Here is a 16,491-nt window from a genome sequence, read left to right on the forward strand (position 1 = left end):
CTGACCCACTGACTCATTTTGTGTAAGGTGAATTTAAGACTTACACTGAAGTTTGAGTGATCTGGAAAATGATAGTGAACTGATTCCAACCCTTGTATATTATGTTATGAGTTGCTATGTAGATTTATATGGTGAAGAAGAATACTCACACATGCACTCACATGCAGTTGCACAAATATTTAAAGTCCAACTGAAATTATTCTGCTACAGAATACATATCTGAAACAAATCAGAAACCAAAAAAAATATATATATATATATATATATATATATATATATATATATATATATATATATATACTTTTGCATTAATTTGTCAGAGCATCGCTAGTTCTTTGTCTATGCAGATGGAGAACTTGTTTCCATACAGCGAATCAAATCTTTGCATAAAGCAGTAACATCAGTGTTCTATCAGGCAGATGTCTACACTGACAACAGCCAGACAACAACCTGCTACACAACACAAGAGCCACACAGACTTTGAACAATCACCTAGATAAGCTTTCCTGCTAAAGTCTCCTTCTTATCTAACTTACTAACATGAATACATGTCTTGTCCTGCACCATAGCTTGTTGAACGAGCCACCAAACAAACATTCACCAGGGGGAAAGTGCACTGCTAACATCAGACTGCAGGCTAGATAGCTAATTAGCTAGCTGGTGAGCCGCAGCAGATTAAACAGCATTTCAATTTAACTACAAATGTCACTTCGGTCTGCCCAATACTTGTAAGCTGTAAGTAAGCTTTAAGTAGTTAAGCTTTACTTTGTCTCTTGTTCCCCTGCTGCACCTCTTGTGTCTGTTTCCCCTTCAATAGTGTTTCCCTCCTGCTAAAATTATGTTTTTTCCTGTGGCGCCCCCTCTGTTGGGGTTATAGGGATTAGGTTAGATTATAGTTAGGCGTAGTTGAGATAACTGGTTGGCATTAGCAATAAGGTTGGGTTCAGGTTAAGGTGAGGGGAAACACATATTTGGGTACATGCCACGCAAGGAGAGAAGCAAGGAAAAGATGTGAGGAGAGAGGAATTGAGGAAACACCTTTTTAGAGAAATGAGACATCCTTTCCTCTGAACTGTCATCTGAAGCAACATCCGTTTCTGATGACGGCAGCACAGCTGGATCAGCTGTCTGTTGGATTTTAGCTCTGTGGCCACTGTTGTTGGTTTAGAGTTTGTATTTGCATTTATATGAACTGTCCAAATAATAATAAGGGTAACCTCTACCAGTACAGCAGTGTTTAAGTCTCTCTTTATGTTTCCCCCTTAAAATAAACTGACAAACATTTGCACAATTATTAAAAGCCTGCATTACTCTGTATTTAAACTGTGTAAAGATCAGTTGAACTACAGTGGGCTTAATGAAGAGAAATTTTTTTCTACTGAATGAACCTACAGACACAACACTGATAAATTATTTTCAACTAGAGAGAATATAAAACTATTAGACTTGAGTTGGTTCTGTCTGTCCGCTGAGACAAAAACGAGTATTTCTTTTATTTCCCTTTTTTCTTTCTTTTAATAGTATAAAACTATTAACTATACATTTAAAAAACATGTTGACAATATTTTTGACTGCAAAAGGGATGGCTTTAAAGGCACTGCACACTCATGGTAATCCTACACAGGTGATTTAAATATTTTGGCTGATTAGACTTCTTCTCAGAACTGTGTGGGAGTGTAGACAGTGCTTGAATTACCTCTCGCTGTTAGTTTTGTTGCAACTGTTACACCTTTATCATTCTTTTTAGTACATTGAATCCTGTGACTTCACATAATTCTCGGCATAGCTCTGCCACTTTCAACCTGAGCAAAAGTCTAATCTTCCAGATATAATAGAACACCTGTGTAGGTGTGCAAGTACAAAAACAATAGTGGATGATCTCCACTGGTGGCTTAGTATGAACCATCAGTGGTGATGAGCAGATACATCTACATCTATACATACTAATTCATGTAATTGCTGCCTGAAAAAAGAAATGGTGAATACTAGAGTGATTTGATATTTGCTCAAGTAATACATAAACATTGTACCTTCTGTTTCTCTCTCACTATTTTGTGTGTGTCTTCTGTTTAAGGTTGGTTTAGCATCTTGTAAAATCATCATGATATAAAATTGTTATACAATAACATTGCACCAAAATCAGGATAAGACCCAAACCAACACAAACTAAGCTGAGTATATGTTGGTACAGTTTTTATCGTAGAGTTTTTATCGTAATAAGTCAATTTCAAAATCAAATTTTTTTTGTCAGTACTTGAAATTCACCACTCCAAAATTGATATCATATTATAAGACTCAAAGGCCATGTTACTGGAGCCATATTTATTGACTTTTAAAATATTAATATCTTCTTGGATGCCCTTGTGGTAGATAAAATGTGATAAAGTGCCCTCTAGGGTGCCCTTCCAGTGGACAAAATGTGATAACGTGCCCTCTACATTGCCCTTCCAGTGCAGAAAATGCAATCCAGTTCCATACACTGCACTGCATACAGCTGGTGCCCTTTTAATTTTTTTGCCACTCATCATATGTTTTATATGTAAAATCTTAATTTGTAAAGTAACTTGTACCTATAACTGTCAAAATAATGTAGTGGAGTAAAAAGTACAATATTTCCCTCTGAATTGTAGTGGAGTAGAAGTATAAAGTAGCATAAAGAGGAAATACAGTAATCAAGCCATGTACAAGTACTTAAAATTTGTACTTTAGTGCAGTACTTGAGTAAATGTACTTAGTTACTTTCCACCCCTAGACTTCGCCTCCCACTTCAAACATTCACATAAACAATAGTTTTTGATGGAAGAACAGATCTGTAACAGCTGATAAGTCATAACTCATTCATCTAAAACAGCCATTCCACCCACATGCCCCATCAGAGCCTTATGATTTTGACTTTTGAGGATTTTTTGCTTTCCTTAACTCTCAGATGGCATTTTGTTAAACTATATTGTATTGCGTTGTTGTATTAATTATGATCTGTTGATATGCTGAAATGCAGGAAAGCTGCTTAAAACCAGTTTTAACAGTCAAGCCGGTAAACTAAAATAAAATGAAAGTGAATGCTGACAGAGAATATCCATTTTGGATGTCAATCACTTAAGAACATATTAACCCTTTCCAAATGGTAGTCATCTCAATTATAGGTTTACACATTATCTATCATAAGTAAATTACTCTCAGACAACAGAACAATGATGTTCCACAAAGAAGGCTAGAAAAAGACTATAAAATAACAGCTCAAGGACATACAGTACAAGTGCACTCCTGACGCACTTGTATGTTTGTGTGTCAAAACACCTCTTTATCAAGTCCCATCAGCATTTGTGGCATTTGTAAACTAGATGGGAAATAACAGGGTTGTCTTGTATAACCATACTTGCCTTGGGCTCAGGAAACTCGTCACAGACGTATCTGCCTCCACAGTTTTTCCTTTCAGAGTATGAGTAGGTACCTGACCGTTATCCGTCATGCAGAAAATATAGAGCCTGACTGATATGACATAAATCCTCCTCTTCATTCTCCTTAAAACAATCTCACACACTCACCCACTCACTCACTCACTCAGTTCAATTCAATAGGCTTTATTGGCATGACATTTCACATGTGTTGCCAAAGCACAATTCCAATTATATAGACAATGAAAGAAATTAATGAAATTAAAAAATAATGTGAATAACAATATTAGTTAATAGAACAAAATAGACATTGAAATAGATACATGAAATAAAGTAAAATAATATATATATATATATATATATATATATATATATATATATATATATATATATATATATATATAAGTAAGATAAGTAATCAGGTTAGTATTGTTAAATTTCAATGTGATGTTAATATTGCAAAACAAACAAAAACAAACGTGTCTACTGATAAAAGAATAAAATAAAGAGATGTTTAAAAAACAATTTTAAAAAAAGGTGTGGTGGAGATGGTAAGTACAAGTATATTTATCACTCATATGCCTGCTGAATATTCAGTAGATAAATGGTGCATGAGTGATGCCATAGAAACTGCTGAGAGATCACAGGACCTCATCACATCATACTCCCACACTTGTTTTTTGCTGCTGCATTGTCCAGTCTCCTTCTATGAAATGATTCTCCAAAGCAGCTTCTTTGACAGTACACTAAAAGCTCCATATAAAAGCTCTCAATAATTTCAAAAAGGGCCCAACTTTGCTTTAAAGAGCAATATCTCAAATTAGCATCATGTCCCACTTTCCACTTTTCAAAGACAAAAATAAACTTTGCATTAGAATGCAATCAGATAAAGAAACAATTAATTCCTTGGTTCAAATTGAAAATAAGAAAAATCACGTGAATTCACATTGGGACACAGGCTGCACAAGAACAGATGTAGCCAGATGTAGTCAAATTGATATCGTAAAAGTCCTCAGTATATTAATTTCTTCTTGGACAATTTTTGAAGTTTTGATCTAATTGGTTAAAGACTTTTTCACACCACAATGGGTGTAATTCAATACATTCAAATCCACTATTGAATACTACTGAAAAGTGGATCAATGCATGTATGGGGGTTCTCGTGCTGAGGCATTACAGTTTATCTATTAAGAACTCTTAACCTTCCTTCAGACATTAAATGCAACACTGACATATTATCACCTTACAAAGTTGTCATGGTAAACACATTAGCAAATAGTTGCTCATTTACTCATACAGCAGACATAGAGCAACATTAGCCTCCATTTGGAGTTGTACTTCTGGCCAGCCAACTTATGACCGATATGACATAAATCCAATATTCACTCTCCTTTAAGCTCTGGTTTTGGCCTCCACTAGCTCGTGAGGGAAATGCCTGGCTCTTTAGCTTCTAAATGTCCCACTTTCTTCACCAGCTAGTGGCTAAAATAGTCTCTTTGCTGATTGCTGAATATTCAGGTAGAGCTTTTTAGCTGAAAACAGCTGCCTGCAGTGTCTGGAAACTGCCTGAGAGGTGAGACTGAACCAAAACAATGAGCTAAAAGATGCTAAGAGGTAAGGGAAACTGCAGAGTAGGGTGATAATTCTCTCTGGGTTTGCACAGAGGAAGGTGAGATCTAAAGGCGATAGCATGAACCTCAGGGTGCCTTATCCTTCCCGTGAAGTTTCTCTGTGGAGTAGCAACAAGGATCAAAGTACAACGGAACTGGACATCCTGAATAGGCTAGAAGAGGTGGAGAACAATCAAAACCAAAATCATTTATGAATGTCTTTGATGAAAGTAAGCCAGTCCCACAGTTTTGTGCTAATTATTAGGACATAGTTAATAATTTTGGATATCAGGATAACAAAATTATTCTCTGTCCCTAATCCTTTCTGCCTGTTATTTGTCTGTCTCCCCTATAATCTCTCTTACTGTGATACATACACACACACACACACACACACATATGCATGGACAAACACACACACAGGCACACACACAAGCAGATGTTTCACAGAGTGTGCTGACTGATACATGCCTATTGCCTAATTGCAGGTTTATGAAATCTGCAGGTTGCGGGTGCCAAGTAGTTTCCTAACGGATGCCAAGCGGTTGCCGTGACAGCAGGTCTTGACCTTTCTGTAATTGTAGAGATGATGCCATTTCCCCTGCTCATCTGGTATGCACATCTGTGCCAGCACAAAACCACTGACAGCCAGAGCACACAATTGAAATAAAACCAATACATCACAATGAGTGAGTTTATTGTTATCAGTCCCTCAGAGGTTTACATTCCAAATTGTTAATTCATTTTTCAAAACCTTACCTTTATGCTTGATTTGCTCTATCAATAATTGATACTGATACTGCCAACATGTACATCTGTGACCATGAAAACATAAAATACTAACCCATACAAGGAATTTGATGGTTCTGGGACATTTTATTGGTCTTGATTATTTCATTGTGTTGGCCTTTTCACCCCCTTGATGTTGGGATCTCTTCCCTTGGAAAATGGCATACAGCTTTCCTGATCAGTGAGTGGCATCCTTTTTGATATCACAGTGCCATGTCCTTCACTGGACAGCTGGACTGTCCAGTACAACTGTCTGATGTTGTAGTGTGAAATGACATTAATGTCATATTTCACCTGATCAGCTGGTCTGCCAAAGAGAAATCAAATGTGAAATCTCATTTTAAAATACAGAACAAGAGAGGAGAGGGTAAAGAGGAAGTTGAAGGGTAGGACGCACAGTCTGTCTGGGCTTTTACAAGAATGTACCACCCACTGCTGGAAGTTCAAAATCTAAAAACACTCATCATGTAACAGCTATTGTAGCACTATTGTGGTGAGATTTAGTTATGACACAAAAAGTCTTGGAACACAGCCTACATGTTTGATATTTTAATGTAACATTTTTTAATGTTTAGCCAAAAAATACATGAATGTTTCCTTCTGCTTCAGGGGTCCAATATATAATTACATTTTCCTCTTTGACATCAGTCCCTCACTCCCCGTTTCTTCTCACAACTAAAATTGTTTGCTTTGTAAGAGTAACTTGCAGGAATAATCACTGTATTAGTCTGAGCTTTTTCACTGCCCTGAGTCACTATGCTGAGAGTTTGTGAGAAGCTAGAGTAACATTCATGGTATTGTACAGCTTAGCTTCTTTCCGCATGCTGAGCACTGCTAAATATTTCAACAGGGAACTAGATTTTCTCCCTCTGCATCTCACCAACAAACCATCTCCAACCCACAAAATTATCACAAGAACTAAAAAACAGTGAAAGGAGAATCTCTTCAAAACAGTGAGGAGGAGAGGCGGAAAGAGCTCAGTGAGTAGCACTCTGAAAACTCTGCTATGAAGATGCTTTTGTGAGCACCTGTGGTGGGAATGCTGAAACACTTAGAAGGAGTGTTATTGTACATGCATTGGGAGTAGGTTAGAGCCTGTAATTTTTTAGGGAATCCTGTGGGTCACGGGATTACTGTGATTGGGACGGGACAGGAAAAAAAGTGTATGGGAGCAGGTGGGACGGGAATCATAGGTTGTTATAATGAGGCTGTTCTCATTCACGTTTCATACCTACGAAAAGTTATGCACTATAATTCGTATATATACCCATGTAAAACGGAGCCACGAGGTAGTTACATTTATCATTAGGCAGCGACCTCTAGTGGCTTCAGTAATTATGATGGGAACAAAGGAGGAAGTCAGATGAGGAAGTATAAAGAGAGTCAAAGTCCATATAGGGAGGTGGACGGGGTGGATGATTGGGTTAAACACAGGACTTTACCTGGGAGATCAGGGTTTGTGTCCTGTGTGAAACCAAAAGTCAGCGTGGAGTTATTTTAAGTTACGCTTACTTATGTTAAGTTACGTACGTAATGTATGGATTTTTGTGGCCACTTGGGGGTAGTGGAAACAAATTGTGAATGTTGCCCCCCCTAGCCTGGTGGGTGTCAGGGAGGGGTGTGTTCCTAAACCTGTAAGTAGAAACAAAGAGGCAGAAAAGGATCTCTCTGTCCTTTGTATTCCTCAGTTAGTTGGTTTTGTTGCTTGTTAAAATTAGCTGGAAGACTTTGTGTCGTAGCCACTGGCGCTAGCTAAACTTGGTCGCAGGAATCTTATGCAGGCCCTCGCGTCACTGCAGTAAGAGACAGAGTTCGGTTCTGCTGTGTGTCTGCTCCGAGCAGGCCACACTGGAAGACAGTGGCAGCTGCGACAACTGCAGAGAAGAAGAGTCCAGGAGAGAAGAGACGGCCAGCTGATCCTTTTATTGACCTGGTGACATCATTGGGCACAGGTCACAGTGACCAATGGTAGCTGAAAACTGGGTCCAGGGGCAGAGTTCATACATAGAAATCTGGAGGATTGTGGGAGATTGAGTCCAATGGCTCATGCTTCATAGTAAAAGTTCTATGTTTAGCTGTTATTAAGTTTAGGTCACACAAATGAAAAAATGTATCTGTGGAGTCCCAATGGTCACAGTACTACTGTACGGCTCAGCAGGTAGTGGATTTTTAGAGCTTTCTCGCTGAAAACAGCTGCCTGCTGTGGCTGAAAACAACATAATGAGAGTGGTGAGAGTGAACCAAAACAGTCAAGTTGCGGGCCGGACAGCTAAACAATGAGCTGAAACTCACTATAAAGTCAAGGGGATTTGCAGGCTCGAGTGATAATTCTCTGTAGGTTCATCACTACAAGCGACCCCTTTCACATTGTCACACTGTTTTCACATTGTGATTTGATACATTATTATAAAAATAATGATTAATGATAATGATTATGGTCGCGGGGTGCACGGTGGCAGAGCGGCTACAGCTCCTGCCTCCCAATAAGGAGATCGTGGGTTCGTGGGTTCGATTCCCGGACCGGACCAACATCACACAATCTCTCTGGGTGGAGTCTGCATGTCCTCCCGTGTTACCGTGGGTTCTCTCCGGGTTCTCCGGCTTCCTCCCACCGTCCAAAGACATGCATGTGTAGGTTAATTGATAACTCTAAATTGCCCGTATTGAATGAATGTGTGAGTGAATGGTTGTCTGTCCTTGTCTGTGTCTGTGTTCGCCCTGCGACGAGTTGGCCACTGTCCAGGGTGTGCCCTGCCTAAGGCCCGAAGTCACTGGGATAGGCTCCAGTCACCCGCGACCCCCTAACGGGGACCAAGCGGTAGAAAATGGATGGATGGATGGATTATGGTCGCTTTAAAATGAATACATGTTATACCAATGGTCAAGACTATGGAAAACTATCAACAAGCAGCTACACCAAAAAAATGTGTATTTAATATGCTTAGTATATGAGTGTTATATGAGTGTGGAAAAAAAATTTAAACATTTTGACCTTGATGAAGATCCAATTGGTTTTGAAACTTTGTCTTTCTAAATGAATTTTAGGTATGGAGTGAGTGTGCAGGCGTTACTGTTTTTCATCAATGCTGAGACACTTGTCAACATCATTAGTCAGTCTCATTAAGGTCTCCCATCTAACCTGAATTATACATCAAACAGCCAATCAAGAGCCTGCATCCAGAGCCATCATGGGAGCAGTCCTGATGATTCCCATTTGAGGCTTTTCCTTTTAATCAGAAGACTGGAGCAGGATCAGCGTTTTCCATCCAAAGGAATTCAGGGAAAGGTAGAAAGAGAGAGAGGAAGACAGGGAAGAAAAACAGGGAAGAAAAGAGAAAGAGAGAGGTGGGGTGTAGGAATCCCACAGGTGCAGCAATGTAAAGCTTCACATATACTCTATCCACATGCTTTTCCTGTACTGCATGTGCATAGTGGGGTAAAAATATGGTTATGTACTGGTATTTATTGATCCAGTGTACGCTTTCCTTTCCACACATTCTAAAGAAAAATACAAATTTAACACATCGTTCAGATATGGCTAACCCCAAAAAGCGACAAAATAAAGAACATTTTTCATCAAAGGGAGGTTCGATTTCAAGATCTAGATTCTAAAAACTGATCTCATCCACTTCCCTAAGTAGAGTCTTTTCGTTGGTGAGAAAGTTGTAAAATGGTCAAATTTCTGCATTTTAAAATATATATATCAAAGTAAAATATGAAAAAGTGGTGTTTGATTGTCCTCTATTTGAGACAGTGTAGAGATTTGCAATACTATAACATAGTTATCACAATTCATGAAGTACAAACAACACTACTTTTGGGACCCAGGACGAATTTGAAATCATCTGTCCTGTATCATAAAATACAGTAATAAAAGTAGAGCATTTGAAGACATTTGTTATCTTATGTCTTTTATCTCTCTTTCTTTTAACACAAGGTTACTCAACAGTCTTTTAATCATGAAACTCCTCAAACATCAACTTTGTCTGAAAACAATTGTCTCCTCCCTGTCCCTCCCCATCGCCTCCAGTGTTCATTAACATAGAAATTGATGAGCCACAATTGATGCTCTAAAGCAAAGTTCAGACAGCAAGGTCAGCCAAGAATCAGTAATTAAGCCAGTCCTTAAAGTGTGGCAGATCTGCTTATTAGTAGTACAGGCCGGGACTCATCCACATAGAACTGAAAATGGAAATAAAATCCATCTCATTCCCGTAGAAGCCCGCAGGACGTCAGCACTCAGCGTGTAAAACAATTACAGACTATTACGTAGGGTATAGAGGGTTGAAAGTGGACTTTGTCTCCTTGCCTCTAACTGCCTCACACCCTGTCTTTTGAGAGACACAAATGCTGTCTCATATTGTGTGCTTATAAATATGTCTAAAGTTTTCATACAAAGACAATTCCATCATTCATAAGAGATAAATGTCCTATCTAATGGTGTAGAAATGTCCAAGAGAAGTTGTGAAGGAGCTCACCTGCTTCAGGCTCCAAGCAACAGGAAATCCACAACCCTTCGCCCTAGTCAGAACAAGGTCTGGCTTCTGATATGCTACTCAGATATGCCCCATTACCTGTCATTTCAAGTCCAAATGGAGAAAAAAAGACTAAAGCTACATCCTCTACTAACTTTTCCCTTCTACTGGGTCTCTCTTTCTTCTGCTCTCTCTCACATTAAACAGCAATAACAGCAAGTGTTTCAATGGTTTGAAGGACAAAAGGGGTGCTTTTAAGTACAGCAGAAATGATTTATTCATTGTTTTAAGCTCCATTGTATCAGAGGCCCTACTGCAGGTGGTAGAGGCGGGCTAGATCTGCACTTAAATTGTCTGACAGAGGCGTAGGCAGGAGTGCTACAGTCGCTCTTTTACTCTCTGTGTAGCTTTCCCTCTTTATCTGCCTTTGTCATGGCAGTGTTTTCTGATGCTGCAGCATGAGTAGTTGATGCTGATGTAAGGACATGAGCATGTAACTGGAGATTTTCATAACCATACGTCTTCATTGATTTAGCTTTTGGGCCCAGGGGCTCTCCTGTCGAAATACACTGCTGCTATTACTGATTTAATCCGCTGTGAAACTTTGCATACTGCAAGAAGGATAAACATGAAGACTGTGAATTATTTAGCTAGAATATGGAAATCATACAGAGAGCAACTCACTTCTGCTTCAAATAAAATTTTCAGACCTCTATCATTCACTTTTGCTATAGTTACTTGTTAAAGTATTAGGTCTTGTACAAGGACATAAAAAAGCTGAATAGTAAAATGTTTACTTGTGCTTAAGTGGTCCTTGTTTAGGCAGGTGACATCTGTACTTTGTGTCCCTCCAGCTGTGAGGAGAATACAGACAGACAGGCAAGCTTTGTTGTTTCACAATGGGTTTTGGACAAACTTGTCACATGTACTCCTATTGGGAGGGAAGGGTTGCTATAACAGCAGAGAACAGCAGAAATACATTAAGAACTCAGTGACAAAGCAGCAGGACCCACACAGCTCTGCGATGGACTGTCAAATCCACCCACTCTATACTGTAACAGCTAAACAGTCAGTTCATGACATGATGCCAGTTTGTTGTTATATAAATTCCTGGGGAGATGTTTGACCCCTTTAACCTCTTTTCCAGGAGACTCCAGGTATGATTACAGTCTTTAATATATAACATATTTAATGTCATTATAGTGAGACTCTATTCTGTTCTGTTCAAACAACCTCCACCCCAAGATATAGTGCCCTACTCCACCAAAAACCCCCCTACAATTTGGCTACATAATGACGTTAATGTATACATTCAGTAGAGGCAAAAATACCACCCTCCCCCAAATTTCATTCCTGGTCTCAATGGATTTCATAGAATTTATTTGTCTTTGAGTGAGCATTCAGACCGAAAATAGCCTTGTATTTAAAAAAGAGTTGCGTTGGTGGGGGCATGTTGCTTCAGGTACCTGTAAGACGATGAAATACCATCCAGGAAATCCAGTTTGAGTAACAGATCCATGAGATTGAAGGCTTATTAGATCCCAAAATGTTGGACAGGTTTAGAATATTATGAGTAAGGTGGTGGTGAGAAGGCTCCAGTAAATTTGACTCCACGTCAACCGGAGCACTGGACTGTTGCCTGCAAGGATAGACATGGTGCAAAGCGCCCGTCTCACCCTCCTTCACATCGGGACCTCCTGCTGGCCAACAGGTTTGACATCCTGGATACGCAGGACTTTCCTCCACATCCTCGAAAAGTTCCCCGGACTTTTGGCTTCACTCCCGACAACTATCACGACAATCATAGTCCATGTTGGCACCAATGACACCGCCAGTCAGCAATCTGAGCTGACGAAAACAGACTTTATTCACCTTTTTGACCGGCTCAACAGCAATGGAAAGCATGCTTTCATTTTGGGTCCAATTCCTACACTGGGTCGTGGCATTGGCCGAAATCAGGGACATGTTTGTATCTGATCATCTATGCATTGTTTTTAACTATGAATTACAGGCTGCTAGTATTGAATTATCCTACTCTAAGTACACATGCGTCCTTAATGAGCATAGTGCTTCTAAATTCTGTACACTGTTCAATTCTCCTGGCAATGTGTTTCCTGATTCCTTCAACACTAACGATTTGGTTGATTCCTTTAACTACCTGTGTTCTTCAACCTTAGATCTCATAGCTCCTCTTAAAAATAGATCAAACTCAAAGACTACAAAACAGCCATGGTTAAAGTTTTCAAAGCTGTAAAAGGAAATGCAGAAGAGAACGCAGATGGAAGAAATCGGGTCTCGAGGCCCACTTTGTGGCTATGAAAGAGTTATTACTCTTTTATAATGGGATGGTGAAAGATGCACGAACATGCCATTTCTCTGCACTTATTTCTGCCCATCAGCACAACCCCAGATTCTTATTTAAGACGGTGGATCAGTTAGTCAATCCAGCCTCTTCTGCTGATTGTGATGCTGATTGTGAAAAGTGTCTTTTGCACTTTGCTGGTAAGGTGGAGTTAATAAGATCTGGTATCACCCCCAGCCCTGCCTTTTTAGATGTGGATCACCCGCTCAGGGATTCTTTTCTGCTGTTACTCTGCCTGAACTCACAGACATCATGTCTCTTATGAGAGTATCCTCCAGCCCTCTGGACATAATTCCAACTAGGTTTTTATTGGAAGTTATGGATTGTATTGCACCCCATTTGCTAACTATTTTGAACAATTTGCTGTCTACTGGCTGTGTCCAAGATTACTTTAAAATTGCTTTGTCCAACCAGTCCTAAAAAAATATGGGCTTGATCCCACCCTCATGGATAACTTTCGTCTGATCTCCAAACTGCCTTTTATTTCCAAGGTTCTCGAAAAAATTGTTTCTAAGCAGCTTCTTGCTGCTGTAGAAAACAATAATACCTTTGAAAAGCACAGCACTGAGACATCCCTTCACTGTCACTGATGACCTTTTAATGAATGCCGACGCAGACGTGTTCATTTCTTGTGCTGCTGGACTTAAGTGCTGCCTTTGACACTATTGATCATGGCATTCTTCTAGATAGACTGAGGCACTTGGTGTGCATATCTGACACTGCACTAGACTGGTTCTCATCTTATTTGCCCAATAGGAAATGCTGTGTTGCCATTAATAACTTCAAGTCGTCATTTCCAAAATCAATTATGGTGTGCCTCAAGGTTCAATTCTAGGACCAATATTGTTCTCCTTTTATATGCTTCCCTTAGGTGATGTAATCCGTAGACATGGTATTTCTTTTCTTTGTTATGCAAATGACACACAGTTGTACCTCCCTGTCAAGCCCACTGACCTTAGTACGCTGAGTTATCTGCAGGACTGCCTGTCTGACATAAAAAACTGGATGTCAATAAATTTTCTTCAGCTCAATCCGAATAAAACAAAAATCCTTGTTATTGGGACCCAAAATATCACAAAACAAATACTGCAATCTAATGGCTACCTGTCACAACATATAAAGCCTGTTGCAAAAAATCTTGGTGTCCTTTTTGATAGGAATTTATGTTTTGAGCAACATATCACTAAGCTTGTCCAATCATGTTTTTATCACCTCAGAAATATTGCAAAAATATGATCTATTTTAAATATTAGTGATACAGAAACTGTTGTGCATGTTTTTATCTCCTCACGCCTTGATTATTGTAACAGCCTGTTTTTTTGTCTTAATCAAAAAACTTTTGATTACAAACAACTGCAGACTGTACAGAACTCAGCTGCTAGACTTTTAACCAGGACCAAGAGGTACGATCACATCACACTTGTTTTAGTCTCTTTACATCGTCTCTCTGTTTGTTTTAGGATTGATTTAAAGATCTTATTGATTACTGTGGAGGTGGGTATGGGTAGCTGTCAGCTGCAGAGGGAGAGGTGGTGGAGTGGCTCAGGTGAGCAGCATCAGGGAGTGGTAATTGGCATAGCTGAAACCGGTTAATTAATTATGCTCTCCCTAAATACAGTAGCATGCTGGACCTGAGGACACAGACAGTCAGCCAGGGAGGCTGGCTTTTCTGGAGACAAAGGAAGAAGCAGAGGTGGTCGGTGGAACGGCTGATGCTGGAAGGGAAGATTGTGTGTGGAGAAAAAGAAATAAATAAAGAATATTGCCTGAAAACGTGGTCTCAGCGTGTGTCTCATAGCCAAATGAACTCACGGTAGCACGATTCTGCTACAATTACTTTTAAGGCTCTTCATGGCCTGGCTCCAGATTATATTTTAGACCTTTAAATCCCTTATGAAAATTCATGTAGTTTGAGATCTTCCTGAGTCCAGGGTGAAAACAAAGGGGGACAGAGATTTTGCCATCAGGGCCTCGAGGCTATGTTACAACTTGCCCGAATACATTAGGCTGTCTGAGTCAGTGTCTTCTTTTGGTCTCTTCTCAAAATTCTTATCGGAAAGCATATCCTGACCCCTCACTGTGGTATTTATTTCTCTTTCTGTGAAGCACTTTGTACATTGCTTTAATAAGTGCTCTATAAATAAGGTTTATTATTATTATTATTACATAAAGTTTGACAATGAAGGAAAATGAAGAAGAGTTATCGTCTGGAAGTGGAAAAAGAAAGAGAAAAAGAGGATGAGGAAAAAAGAAAGCAAGACAGTGGTAAGTGGAGCATCCATCCATCCATTTTCTACCGCTTGGTCGCGGGTGACTGGAGCCTATCCCAGTGACTCTGGGCCTTAGGCAGGGTACACCCTGGACAGTGGCCAACTCGTCGCAGGGCTAACACAGACACAGACAAGGACAGACAACCATTCACTCTCACATTCATTCAATACAGGCAATTTAGAGTTATCAATTAACCTACACATGCATGTCTTTGGACGGTGGGAGGAAGCCGGAGAACCCGGAGAGAACCCACGGTAACACGGGGAGGACATGCAGACTCCACCCAGAGAGATTGTGTGATGTTGGTCTGGTCCGGGAATCGAACCCACGAACCCACGATCTCCTTATTGGGAGGCAGGAGCTTTAGCCGCTGGCAGGAGCTTTAGCCGCTCTGCCACCGGTAAGTGGAGCAGATGATGACAATTAAGTTGTATAATAGACTAATGATGTTTATTCTATCAAGTTTTTTGTTAGTTAACCTAGCTAGCAAAGATGGAGACTCCAGCCTGGAATGCGGGTCTGAGTTCAGTGTGGCACTCAACTAACTTGCTAGCTAGCAGACTGAAAGAAGGCGAATAAGCTACAGCAGAGACAGTATTGAAACTTCATACAACCATTCAACCCGGGGCAATGTTACCGAAATTAACATTGTTTTTGCCATTCCTACAGTAGACCTTTCTTATGGGACAATGGAGTGATTTGGAAGGAAAAAACTGCTAACTGTTAGACAATAACCTTTTCTGTAACTGATGAAAGCTGTGTCCAAGCTAAGCTCTGAATGCTATGAATGCTATGAATAATGAAAGCTATGTCCAAGAAGAACAAAAAGAGCAGCAAAAGAGAAGGATAAAGTGCCCCCTCCAAATGCTGATAATGAAAAAGATAAGTTCAGTATTCCACTTTAATTGATAACATATGTCATGCCCTCTAAAGATTCTTTATGACAATACCCTGTTGTTGTTGGGTTTTTTTTGTCATATCAGTTCAGTCAACGTCCACCTCCAGCGGGATAACGGCCACCCCACCTCCTGCCATGCCTGTCATGAGCAGGAAGATACACCAACGCAGGCAGATCAGTGCTGATACTGATAACTGTGAGTTCAATAAATTTCACTTTTATTTCAATTTCAGCTGATAACACATGCCCTAGATTCTTTATGACAATATATGCCCTGTTTTTGTTATCAGTTCCTGAAGATATTTAGTTGTTTATTTTGGTTTTTAATGTTCTTTATATAAATAATGTTTAAAAAACTAATACATTTGAAATTAAAAAAAGTTTAGATTTCATACATTTTTCATCTGTCATATTATTTATAACATAATGGTGACAAACGCTGGTTGGTGGGGCCCCCAAATTTTTGCCTAGGGCCCCAACAGATTATAGAATCACCACTGTCTGAAGACAGCTGTTGGAACATCTGCTGACACTGTGTCAACTCATGCATCAAGTGTTTCCGGTTCATTCTGGGCTAATGGGTGAGAGAGACAGGCCAAGACGCATTGTCCATCAGCTACAATTTCAATAATTATAGTGGAGAGCAGTCAATGACACTCCTCTTTGTCACTGTTTAGCAGCTACATCATCC

General features: G+C 39.7%; 1 protein-coding gene across 6 annotated transcripts in view; it reads right to left on the minus strand.

Moving 5' to 3' along the window:
• Positions 1–16,491, minus strand: part of LOC122885894 (interleukin-1 receptor accessory protein-like 1-B) — a 304,362-nt gene that overhangs the window by 180,847 nt on the left and 107,024 nt on the right. The gene's annotated exons all lie outside the window — the stretch shown is intronic.

This window comes from Siniperca chuatsi, linkage group LG12, assembly GCF_020085105.1.
Source record: "Siniperca chuatsi isolate FFG_IHB_CAS linkage group LG12, ASM2008510v1, whole genome shotgun sequence".
Taxonomy (NCBI): Eukaryota; Metazoa; Chordata; class Actinopteri; order Centrarchiformes; family Sinipercidae; genus Siniperca; species Siniperca chuatsi.